Here is a 13,743-nt window from a genome sequence, read left to right as displayed (position 1 = left end):
GAGAGATACTGAGCTACAAATAGGGATACAATGATGAGTAAACAGTTTACCCTCCAGTGGATCACAGGCAGGTATGTGGATAATAAGTAGATAAGTGCTATTCATCAAAACAGACATGGTGACTCATGGACCTTTTTTAGAACTGTGCTGTCCATTAGAGCAAGCCACTAGCCACGTGTGGCTATTTAAGTTTATTTAAATAAAATTTAAAAATTCAGTTCTTGTGAATGCTGCGGCCTGCGCGCGCAGCCTCCGGGCTCCAGGGGGCGCGCTCGCCCCGCCCTGTAGCTGTTGGGATTTGAATGTAGGGCGGGCGGCGGCGGAAGCGGTGACCCTTTAGCCGGCCATGGGGTCCCGGGGCCTCAGCGTGCATTGCAAGAAGGTCAGATATGTCAGATGGGATGATGAATGATGCCCTCATGTTCCAGAGCCTTCGGGAGGCAGGCCCCAAGTACCAGGTATGATTCTCCACACAAGCCATTCCTTCATGGTCCCGATTATCCACTCAAGTCACTGTTTATTGAACATTTAGTATATGCCATCCTCTCCTGGGCACTGGACACACAGTAGTGAAGGTGACAGTCCCTAGTTCACGGTGTAGTTGGGCGAAACAAAAAATGACCCACAAATGAAGATATTACAAACCGTAATGAATTTTATGGAGGGAAAGCCTGCGTTCCCATGACACTATGTAGGGAGACTTGACCTTTAGAGAAACAGGGAAGCTCTCCCAAGATTAGCCAGTTTTGTCTCGGAGGGTTTTCAGATTGTAACCCCCAAAGCTAAAGTTTCCTGTGAGGCAAAAATAGTTACCCTCCTACTCTTAAAACAGGATTTGTAAAATGCAATGATTAAACTTGATTTCTTAGGTATTTAGAAATATTTACCCCCCCATGAGAGAATAGCTGTTTGTCTCAATTATATAAGGAGTATTTACAAATACTTTTTATGTTCCAGGCTTAGGAAACAAATCTTCAATAACAAAGAATCGGTATCATACAAACTAGATTTGTATTACAATATAATTTAAGGACAATAGCAACAAAAACAAAAAAGGTTTAAAAATTATGCATATGTGGTGAATTTAAGACATTTAATCAAGAATATACTGTAAAGGGGATTAGAAAATACAAGTGAATGATAATGAAAATTCTATATATCAAAACTTCTGAGATGCAGCAAAATCATTCTTAAGAAATTTATAGCCTTAAATGTTTATATTAAAATAGAAAGACTGGAATTTAATAAGTAACAAGAAAGAAAAATACAACAGAATGCCAACAAATAGAAGTAATGAGATAATAGAAATAGGAGCAGAAATTTAAAAAGCCGAAGGCAAATATACAATAATGAGAACCAACATAGCAAAAAGTTACTTCTTTGAAAAGACTAATAAAATGGAGAAACCTCCAGTAAAATTTGTGAAGAAGAAAAAGAATGACAGTAATTTTAGGAATGAAAAAAGGAGGTATAGGACAGATAAAGCTGGGATTAAGAAGTTAGAGAATAATATAGATTACTTTTTGTCCATAAAATGTGACAGTTTGACAAAATGAACACATTTCTAGGAAATGTAAATGAAATTACCTCGAGAAATTGAAAACCTGGATAATCTAATAAAACCCATTTAATAAAGACCACAAGGGTCAAATCTATAGTTAACAAAGCCTGATTTGATTTATTACAACCAGCTAAGGAACTGCAGAGGAACAGTGCAATGTCTTACCCAAAAAGGAAGAGATAGGATTTGAGGAATTTTAGGTAAAATGGAAATTAAGCAGTGTTTTAATAGGATCAATAAAAAACAGGGCCATGCATGGGGTTATTGTCAGGTCTGGACTGAAAAGCAGACATGGTATCTTGTTTCCTTGGAAGCTGCAAAGTTAAGATAAATGTGGTTTGTTGTCTCTGAAAACCTTTTATGTGAGTCTCTGTGGAAACTGCTTATCTGTATTGAAGAGTCTGGTGGGGCTCAGATCTTCCAGGCAAAAGTGAGAATGGCCATTCTTTCTGATATGATTTCAAACAACAGATTTTCTGATGACTGATGATTTTAAAGAACAAGATTTCCCAGTAATCTTTGTTTTGGAGATGGGAACAGTAAAGCAGAGCCGGGGTCATCCTTGGTAAGAAAGCAGGGGTCACTCGGAGGGGGTTGTGCTTTACCATAATGGAGTGATGCTGACTCTAAGGACTGTGGCTTGGGATGGATTCTTTTGAGAGCAACTTGAGCACTTACAAAGAGTAAATGACAAACTCAGGTTGTTAACTCTTAGCTCAAGTCATGGTCTCAACACCAGAGAGCTTCCAAGACAGCCCTAAAATAATTTCTTATTCTTGTAGCTGCAGTATTGATTTTGCTGGAAATCAAATACAAAATTTAATTGTGCAGCCTGCTGAATTATAGCTACAATATGACCTTAAGAAATGCTATTTCCTTTTAACTTTGCTACTGGCTTTATTTGATCTGTAATCCCAGTGCGAGTTAATGGCTGAACTGATTTTTTCTCTTTTTTTTTTTTAAATTCATTTTTATTGAGATATATTCATATACCATGCAGTCATACAAAGCATACATTCAATTGTTCATAGTACCATTATATAGTTGTGCATTCATCACCAAAATTAATTTTTGAACATTTTCATTACCACACACACAAAAATAATAATAATAAAAATTAAAGTGAAAAAGAACAATTAAAGTAAAAAAGAACACTGGGTGCCTTTTTTTTTTTGCCCCCATTTTTCTACTCATCCATCCATACATTGGACAAAGGGGAGTGTGATCCACATGGCTTTCCCAATCACATTGTCACCCCTCATAAGCTACATTTTTATACAATCATCTTCAAGATTCATGGGTTCTGGGTTGTAGTTTGATAGTTTCAGGTATTTACTGCTAGCTACTCCAATTCTTAGAACCTAAAAAGGGTTGTCTATTTTGTGCCTAAAAGTGCCCACCAGAGTGACCTCTTGGCTCCTTTTGGAATCTCTCTGCCACTGAAGCTTATTTCATTTCCTTTCACATCCCCCTTTTGGTCAAGAAGATGTTCTCCATCCCACAATGCCGGGTCTAGATTCCTCCCTGGGAGTCATATTCCACGTTGCCAGGGAGCTTTACTCCCCTGGGTGTCAGATCCCACATAGGGGAGAGAGCAGTGATTTCACCTGCCAAGTTGGCTTAGCTAGAGAGAGAGGGCCATATCTGAGCAACTAAGAGACTTTTGGGAGGAGGCTCTTAGGCACAATTATAGGCAGGCCTAGCCTCCTTTGCAGCAACAGTCCTGCCAAAGGCAAGTCTGGTGGTAGAGGGCTCAGCCCATCAAACCACCAGTCTCCTAAGTCTGTGAGCACATCAGCAACCATCGAGATGGGGAAGCCCAACACCCCTGCATTCTCCACCAGCTCCTCAAGAGGGCTCTGCATATTTTTTTCTTTTTTTTTTAATTAACTTTTTTTTAAAATTAACTATATAAAAATTTTTTTTTAAATATACAATAAAAAAGCATTTCAAACATACCATAACAAGGGAATAATAAAAAGACAACTAACCTAAAATAACTACACAATAGCTTATCTGTTCTTATTGGGTTATCATTCCCCCTTCATTAATTGTTCTCTATCACTAGTTCCCCTACATTCTACATTATAAACCATTTATTTTACATTTTTCAATGTTCACATGAGTGGTACATATGATATTTCTCTTTTTGTGCCTGGCTTATTTTGCTCAGCGTTATGTCTTCAAGGTTCATCCATGCTGTCATATGTTTCACGACATCGTTACTTCTGATTTTTAACTTTCTCAATCAGAGGTGATTTTTATTCAGTTCTGGGCTGAATTTTGCTCTTCCAGTCTCTTTTGACCAAGGGCAGACAGAGTTGCCCTGTGGGACATTATTCCCTCCCACAGAACTTCACTATTTTCCTGTTTTCATTGATTAAAGTGATGTTTGGAGAACATGGTTTGTCCTTCACATTCCTTTTATTGTAAGATGAGTTGTTGCATTATCTGACATGACAGTAACTGTGTAGTAGCATTTATGACTCTAGAGACCGCTCATTAGAGTACTTATTTCATAGATCTTGGGTAGAAGCCAACCATGGTGAATTGAATTATGCATCCCAATTTATAATGTACTTCGTCTTGATCCACCTTCCTGTTGTGAACCCATTGTAAATGGGATCTCTTGAAGATGTTATTTTTAAGTGGGTGAGGCCCAACTGAATGAGATTGGGTCTTAATCTAGAATACTGGAGTCCTTTATAAGCAGAGAAAATTAAGACATAAAGAGAAAGCCACAGAGAGGAGCTAGAAGCCAGAAGTCAGTGGGAACCAGAAGAGAAAGGAGAAGACATCACCTTGAGACAGGAAAGCCAAGGAACCCCATTTGCCAGCCAGCCAGAATGCTACTGACCCCAGGAGGAAGCAATCCTTCTAGCATCCAAACCGAGCTAATAAATTTCTGTTGTTTAAGCTAACCCACTGTATAATATTTGTGATAGCAGCTCAGGAAAACTAAGACACTGTCCACTTCTTCTAATCATTTGCTTGTTCTGGTGGTCTTGGATGGCAGCTAATTCCTTTATACCTTTATTGGCTTCTGGAGGAGAGGTCTCTGGCTGGGGACTGGCTGGGGAGTATTCCAGTGATTTGAGGATGGGTTTTATCTTTTTTTTTTTTCTTCCATGGCCTTAAATGCACTTATTAGAAATCAAAATTGAAAACAAAGAAACCAAGCTTTCAAGAATCTAGGTGAAAGCACACAAAATAAGCTCAAATAAAAGTAAAAGGAAGTAATTAATAAAGTCAAAAATCAATGAAAGAAAATACAAAAAATAGAGTTGAGCAATACACAAAAAAAACTGCTTCTTTGCAATGACCAACCAATTAGAGAAATGTTCTTTCTGATAAAGAAAAAGAGAGGGGAGACATAAATAATGATAGGAATAAGCTTCAGCTCCAGATTAGATTTTTTAACAAATAAATTTTCAAAACAGAAACATAATTATTTGGTAGGCCAATCATAAATTACTGAAATTGTGTAAGAAAAGGTATAGGACTAGTATGGACCAATAGCCGTAGAAGAAAGTGGAAGAGTAGTCAAAGATCTACCTTTAAAATTTGTTGCAGGCAGCCTCTAAAATGGCCCATAATAGCACCTACTGGTATTCACACCCTTGTGTAATCTCCCTTTGAGGGTGGCTGGACTAGCAACTCGTTTCTTCTAGCCAATAAACTGCAGCAAAAGTGATGGGATATTACATTCAGGGTTAGGTTACAAAACAGACAGTCACTCCTGTTTTGCTACGTGACTCTCTCCCTTAGTGAAGCCGGTTGCCAAGTTGTGAGCTGCCCTGGGGAGAGTTCCATGTGTCAAGGAACTGAGGGGGCCTCGGCCAACAGCCCATGAAGAACTGAGGTCTTGAGTCAGACAACCCACAGGAAACTGCATCTTGCCAACAGCCAAATGAGTGAGGTTGGAAATGTATCCTCCCCCTAGATAGCCCTAAGATGACTGAAATCCCAGCCAGCACCTTGATTGCAGCCTGTGAGAGATCCATGCTTAGTTTCTTGATCTACAGAAATTATGAGGTAATAAATATTTGTTGTTTTAAACCATTAAGTTTTGGGGGTAATTTGCTACACAGCAATATATAACTAATACAAAAAAACCCAGGCCCAGATGATTTTCTATATTATGTAAACACTTCCTGAGCATAGAAAAAGATGGACAGCTATTCACCTTGCTTTTGGAAGTTAGCCGAACCTTGATACCAAAGGTGGACAAAAACAGGATATTTAAAGAAGATGATAAGCGAATCACTTTACAAACACCAAAGAAAAATTCATAAACATTTAACAAGTGAAATCTAACAACATGGTAATTGAATACTGAATTGTAACCATGTAGAATTTACTTCCAAGAAAGCAATACTTTAAAAAATGTATATTTAGTACTTATTATGTACTAGGCTCTGTCATAGGTGCTTTACATTATTTAGTGGTTTAACCTGCATAATAACCTAATGAAGTAGCACCTGTTGTTTAAACCCAATTATATATTTGATGAGACTGAAGGGGAGAAGTTACACAAGTCCCAGCATTACCCTGATAGATAAAGACATTACAAGAAAGGAAAACTACAAACGAATATCTTTTATGAATATAGATGCTAAAATTCTCAACAAAGTATTAGCAAATCAAATCCAACAATATATTACTGAATCTTTCTCCATCTCTCTCTCTCCTTTCTTTGTTTCTCTGTCGGTAGGGCTCCCTTTAGTATCTGAAGTAGGGCAGGTCTTTTGTTAGCAAAATCTCTCAGCATTTGTCTGTGAAAAATTTAGGCTCTCAAATTTGAAGGAGATCTTTGCTGGATAACAGATTCTTGGTTGGAAATTTTTCTTTCTCAGAATTTTAAATATGTCTTGCCACTGCCTTCTTGCTTCCATGGTGGCCACTGAGTAGTCACTACTTAGTCTTACATTGTTTCCTTTGTATGTAGTGAATTGCTTTTCTCTTGCTGCTTTCAGAACTTGCTCCTTCTCTTCAGTGTTTGACAGTCTGATCAGAATATATCTTGGAATGGGTTTATTTGGATTTATTCTATTTGGAGTTCTCTGGGCATTTATGCTTTATGTATTTATGATGTGTAGAAGGTTTGGGAAGTTTTCCCCAACCATTTCTTTGAATACTCTTTCTAGACCTTTACCCTTCTCTTCCCCTTCTGGGACACCAATGAGTCTTATATTTGGACGTTTTATTTTATCTATCATACCTTTAGGTCCATTTTGATTTTTTTTTATTTTTTCCCCATTCTTTCTTTTGTTCTTTCATTTCTCATTTTGTCCTCCTCCAGGTCACTGATTTGTTGTTCAACTTCCTCTAGTCTTGTACTATGAGTATCCAGAATCTTTTTAATTTGGTCAACATAATTTGGTCAAATGATAAAAAGATCATTTATATTTTTATTTACCCTTGCAATTTCTTCTTTATGCTCTTCTAGGATCTTCTTCATGTCCTTTATATCCTGTGCCATGCTCTTCTTCATGTCCTTTATATCCTGTGCCATGCTCTCGTTGTTTGTCTTTAGTTCTTTGATTAATTGCTCCAAGTACTGCGTCTCCTCTGATCTTTTGATTTGGGTGTTTGGGTTTGGGTTATCCACATCATCTGGTTTTTTAATATGCTTTAAAATTTTCTGTGGTTTTTGGCCTCTTGGCATTTGCTTAACTTGATAGGGTTCTTTTAAGATATGTAGGCTAATTCAAAGACTAATCTCTAATTTGTCAAATCTACAGCTTGGTGGCGTACACTTTCTCTAACTAACCAGCAAGTGGCATCTGCGAGCCACCTATTTCCCTCAAGCCAGTTCTCCCTGACTTTGTCTTTGTGGTATGTGGTGGTCTGATTCTTGTGGGGTTCCAACTGGTGCACCAAGTTTGGGTGTGTTGTTGGTGCTGTCTGCCCTGAATGTGGGGCGTGTGTCTGAGCGGATAGGAAGGGAGGGTGGCTCTAATAATAAAACCTTCCAGGTGTTCCTGGAGATCTAAGGCTGTTGCAAGAGTCTAAACCTTCATTTCAGTCTCGCCACAGATTTTCTCTGCTGCTGACCCTCAAGTCCTTGGTATTGGCATATGGTCCCTGGGATTCCTGAGTGGGTTCTTCTTCCAAGCTGTGCCCTCCTAGGGCCTCTGCTGAGGGAAGGCTGTGCTACATCACAGGTGAGAGCCGTCCCCCAAGGGAAGTTCTGGGCCACCAGCCGTGTAGGGGCATTCTCAGCCCACTGTAAGGATGGCTGTATGGGGCATGTTAATTTCCCCCTTTCGCACAGCTCCGCCTTCCTAGCTCTGGGACAATTATCTGTGGGTGCGCGAAAGGCTATTGTCCGTGCCCAATATTGTGCATGCGTGTGTTGCTGGAAACACTTCCTGTCACACTGGGTTTTTTGGCATGGCTCTGGGCTGCGGCACCGGCGCCAGGCAGGAGTATTCCCAGCCTGCTGGGAAGATGGCTACAAGGGGCGTGGTTATTTTCCCTTTTTGGCTCCCCTCTGCCTTCCTCGCTCCGAGACAATTAGTAGCGGGTGTGTGAAAGGCTATCGTCCATGCCAGATATTGAGGCATTGGCACAGCCCGTTCCTGCTGCGCTTCATTGGGCAGTTCTCGCTGTCGTGTCTGCAGCCATTTTTGGGTTTTTTAAAAAAGAACTAGTCCAACTCCAAACGCCAACCCACGGTTTCCCCACACTGCAGCGTGGCTGCAGGATATCCAGCAGGCTTACTCACTCGTTTCAGAATGTAGACTCCTGGTTTCACCAAGTGCACGGTCCCTGTGGATTTAGCAGACCTTGTCCAGCTCGTGCATTGCTGGAACTGGTGTTCTGGGTCACTTTCTGGCTTTTATCTGATATTTTTCACAGAGGTGTTTTTTTGCCCTGTCTCTCCTAGCCGCTATCTTCCGGAAGTCCAGGTTGTATCTTCTGAATTGAGAGATGCTGGATCAATATCCTCAGGTTTTTACTGCTGTGTTAGCTATTAATTGTACCTGCTAAGTTCCTTTCCATTGAGATTTAAGGGTAGTCTTTCAGATAACAGGTCTGAAAAAAGGTCGAGTTTTAAATCATGAAGGGGTTGTTTCAGAGGATGATGTGGAAATGCTTCCATAATCGATTGATTATAAAACTATGTACACCATGAGTTACTTATACTATATGTCTACATCAGCCTGTATAAGGCAGAGCTTGGAGAGGACTGATACAGATGCGTAGGAGCCCAGTTAGCAATTCATGGATGAAAGAGCTGATGGGCTCCTGAAGGGGTTTGGCCTCATCGTCTTTAGAAAAAAAGCAACACTTTAGGCCAAAGGAGTTCAAGAATTTCTGACAGTTTGTCTAACTCAAGTATGAAGTCCATTTGTCCTTCTGTTTTGCCTAAAGACTGAGGGTGGTATGCACAGTGGGGATTTTGAGTAAGAGGAAACACAAAGCTCCTTAGCAACAGTTCCAGTGAAGGGAGTGTTTCCACCATTAAAGAAATAGTTCAGGATTTCCCGGGCAGGAAACACAAAATCAAGAAACTTTTTTGTCACTGTTGAAGCTATGTGGCTTTCTGAGAAGGAAAATTTTGATCCATCCTGGAATAGACATTTTAAGACCCACACATATTTATATCCCATTGTTACAAGCAATTGCATAAAATCTATTCAGAGGCATTTAAAGGGTCTCTGAAACTTTGGATTCAGACTCAGTCCCATCTTTTTAGTTTTGTTTGAATTTTGTCGTAAGCAGGTAGGACGTGTTCTAGAAAATTCATTGGTCAGGCCTTTAAAATTTTCCAACAACATTGGTTTAAGATGGCAACTGCTTACCTCTATTAAGGTGGTAAGAATTAACAGCTCCAACTAATTAATCAGAGTGGAGAGAGGGAAATCCTCTCTTGAGGAATAACACACAATTAATTTATGAGTATATAGTCAAGGATTACCTTGGAGTAAGATCATATTTTGAACTGTGAAGACACCTGCAAACTCCTTTGGATTTGTATTGCTTTGTTCCTGATTGACAAGGTTATTGAAACCTAGAAACAAAATTACTCTGTAGACAGTTGTACCAGTCTTTGTGCTTGGCCATGGGTATGTTTCTTTTAAACTTAAAAGTACAAAGTTACTGGAATGCTTTTATATTAATATAGTTTATATACACAGAATTAACCTAGGAAGACAGAACTTTTTTTTTTTGCTGTGTTTTTGGCTTTTAACCTAAATTTGGTAAACAAAAGGGCTTTTATAATGTTTAAAAAATTTTTTTTAAACTTTATTGTGATAACATATATATACCACCAAATTGCCCACTTTAACCATTTTTAAATATACAGTTCAGTGGTATTGCAATTATATTCAAGCTATTGTGCTACTATCACCACCATCCATTTCTAAAACTTTTTACTTGCCCCAAACAGAAACTCTTGTACCCATTAAACAATAACTCCCATTTTCCCCTCTCTTGCAACCTCTAATCTGCTTTTTGTTTCTATGAATTTGCATATTCCAGGTTATTTCGTATAAGTGGAATCATCCAATATATATCCTTTTTCAACTGGCTTATTTCACTTAGCAAAATGATTTTAAGGTTCTTCCATGTTATATAGCATGTATCAGAACATCATTCCATTTTACAGCTGAATTATATTCCATTCTATGTATATACCACATTAATCTATTAATGTATATGTCACACAATAGTTTTGAGTTAATTAAAATTTTGAGAATGCTAAAATCTAGTTATTTCTTTCATCCTTCCTTTTTAAGATGAAGGAGCAAATCTTTGTGTTGCCTGGTAGCCATTCAAGGAAACCCAAAAGTAGTTTAGGCATAAAAAAATTTTTAAGTTTTATTATTCTGAATTTGAGAAAGGAAAGTCAAGAGCAGCTGTTAGAAGAGACAAATTATGAACATGTCATAAATTTTAATTGTAGGAAAAATTACAGACACAACAGAAGGTAAATGTGATTAAAAACTGTTTTAAAAATAAGGAAATTTTTGTTCAAATGAATAGAAAATATGCCAGAAGCATAGAGAGTTAATAGAATGTCTTTCTGATAAAATGAAATCTCTATTATCTGGGCCTAAAATAATGATCATTTTCCCTAAAGAAAACCCAAATTCTAATTTTATTCTTCTTTCATATCAACCATGTAACAATTTGCAATAAGGAATGTATATATTTTTACTTATGAATACATCCATTTAACCAGCTTTAAAAAATTTTTAATATAGTTCTTTTTTTTTTTTTTTAATTGTAGGTTGTATAAATGCAGGTCAAAAAATTTTTACTAAAATATTTACATTTACAGTATACCTTTAATTTGTCTTTTTTTATTCTTAATACTTTGAGACTTTTAAAAATGAATAATCTAAATTTATATGCATATTTTTAGACATACATAAATAATTATGTATATAGATGATAAATAGTATGTATAGAGATGATAAACTTGAAGCTTTTAACTTTAATTTCAAAATATAATTAACCATATCAATATATTAACAATGTACATATTAAATTGAATTTACCATCATAATAAACTAATAATTCTCTTGAACAAACAATATCTATTATCTTGTATACATATTTGTATCTCTCTGTAATTATTATAGCTCATATAGTCTTAATCATTTTTGTTAATTACCACCTTTAGCAACATAAACAACTTTTGTTTTCTCTAGACACAGAGAAAACTAAGACAGGAAACCAAGAACTGTCTAGCTGGTTTTTTTTCCATAAGCATGCATTTTATGTTATTGTTCTATATAATATTATCCAAAGAGATTTGTGCATCCTATTAATCTATAACCATTTAAATTGTGTTAGAATAAAGGTAAATTAAAATTAAAACTAGGTTTAGTAACCGGGTTTAATCTTTTTTTTTTTAGCCTCTCCTTTGCAGTAAAAAGCTTCATAAGGGCAAGCCCCAAGACTGAGGGCTCGGCCTAGTAAGCTGGTGGTCCCCAATGCTTGTGAGAATATCAGGAATTCCCCCGCTGGGGAAGTTTAATATTTCCACATTTTTCCACAGTTCCTCAAGGGAGCTTTGCAAATACTTTTTATTCTCCACCCAATTATGCTGGGTTGTATCAGGGCTTCATGCTAACTTGTACAAACCAACAAGGTCTCACTCCCTAGTCAAGTTTCCATGTATCATTACAATTTTATATAACGAAACACAATTTTATATTTTTGTAATCTTAAACAATGGTACTATATTTACAAAACCAGTGTAGGAAATTTAGAAAGTTTAAATCATAGGACATTTAACTGTAGTCTTAAATAAACTAGGATATTGTGTTGACATTAACTTGAATAAAACTAGACAGAAGACATGGAGTTTCGTAAACTAATATTACCTCAGTTTAATTTTTAAGATTCATCTCTGTGCCAGTTTGTATATATTATGTCTCCCAGAAAAAGCCATATTCTTTATAGCAATCTTGTGGGGACAGATTGATTAAACTTTTAGATTAGGGTGTGAACTCTTGATTGAATGGTTCCATGGAGACTTGACCCCACCCATTCAGGGTGGGTCTTGATTAGTTCACTGGACTACATAAAAGAGCCATACAGACCGGGATGCTTGCTAACACCGATGCTTAGAGATGCTTGGAGATGCTTAGCTAAGAGATGTTAGCCCAGAGTTTGCTCCGGAGAAGCGAAGAGAAACAAGCTCAGTGACATTGTGGAGAAAGCTATTTTGAAACCAGAACCCCGGAGCAAAGAATCAGCAGACGTGCCTTCTCAGCTAACAGAGGTTTTCTGGATGCCATCGTCCACTTTTCAGTGAAGGTGTCCTCTTTCTCAGGAATAGTACATGAGCCCTATAAAACCTCATATTTATGAACCAAATTTTAAAGATTCTGTCAATCATGTTTAAAAATTCTTTTATCGTGGAACTGAGACCTTTTTCTCTTAATTTGCAACTCTAGTGATAAAGACCATTATTCAAATACATGTCTCAGTGTCCACATATTTTAGAGTAAAAGAAACACAAACAGTTTAATAACGTTTAAAAAATTCTCTTAGGAATTCTTAACTAGATACTCAAGAGTGGGCATATAATGACAAGATGATTTTGTGTGTGATCACTTAATCTTTAATGTTTTCCAGTAGAATGAAAATGATGGAAAGGAACAGAGTGGGGAGAAAAAGAAAAATGAAGTAAGAGGGAACCAACTTCTGACAAATGTAAAATTTAGATGTAAAATTTAGATACACCCAACAGAGTAAGAGTCATTATATCTAGCTTAAACAATAACTTGAGCCCTTCGCTATTTTATCCAAGTTGTACAATTAAAAAACCAGTACTTACTAACCCTTAATATATAGAAACATAGGAGGGGGTTGTCTCATATGCTAAAAAAAGTGATCTGTCACTTTTAGACAATACTAGTTCTATGTGAGGATTTTTCCTTTTTCTTTTTTTTTTTTTGTCTTTTGTTTTAAGGGAACTCTTCAACGAATAACTTGTTCGTGTCAAAAGTTTCCCAAAGTGGTCTGTACAATTTCAAATTGTCCTTTTTAAAGTTATGTCATTTAGAAAGATAAATGCAGGAATGAGAATACAGCAGCCAGAGTTCTGCCAGGAGGAAAAGCAAGTTTATTAGCACAAACCTAAGAGACATTGGCTGATAGTTGGCAAAAAAAGAGTGTGTTGCTTGTCAATGTCTGGGGCCCTCATTTGCTGAGGTCATTCTATTCCAATTGATAGCCCAAAGAGTCAGAGGTCTCACTGAAGGTGGAATGTGTAGAGATCTCTTCCAAAACCAATTTCTCATACACAGACCAGAACAAGGGAAAATCTTTATAGATAAATAACACACAAGATAGTGGACGTGCAGATAGATGAGGAAAGATGATGTTAAAAGCTAGATTTTACCAGTGGACACCAAAACAGATTCTGATCCAGTTTCTCAAAGTACCCCAAACCTGAGAAATAAGTATAAACCTAACACTGAGGAGCCAAAGAGATCTATGAAGAGTCCAGAATCAGCATGAAACCTTGCTCACAGCCACGAGCAGGGCAGCCTTGAGTATGCAGAGTCTCAGGGGGTCTCAGATGTCCACATCATTCCAAGTCGGGAGTATCAGTCCATGGCATCGAGGTCTTACTAAATCTCAGTGGAATCTTTGCTTGATAAAGTCCATCTGATAAAGACCACCAAGGACAAATCTGTAGTCCAACGAAG

Source organism: Choloepus didactylus, chromosome 19, assembly GCF_015220235.1.
Source record: "Choloepus didactylus isolate mChoDid1 chromosome 19, mChoDid1.pri, whole genome shotgun sequence".
NCBI classification, from domain to species: Eukaryota; Metazoa; Chordata; class Mammalia; order Pilosa; family Megalonychidae; genus Choloepus; species Choloepus didactylus.
This window is presented reverse-complemented; position numbering follows the sequence as displayed.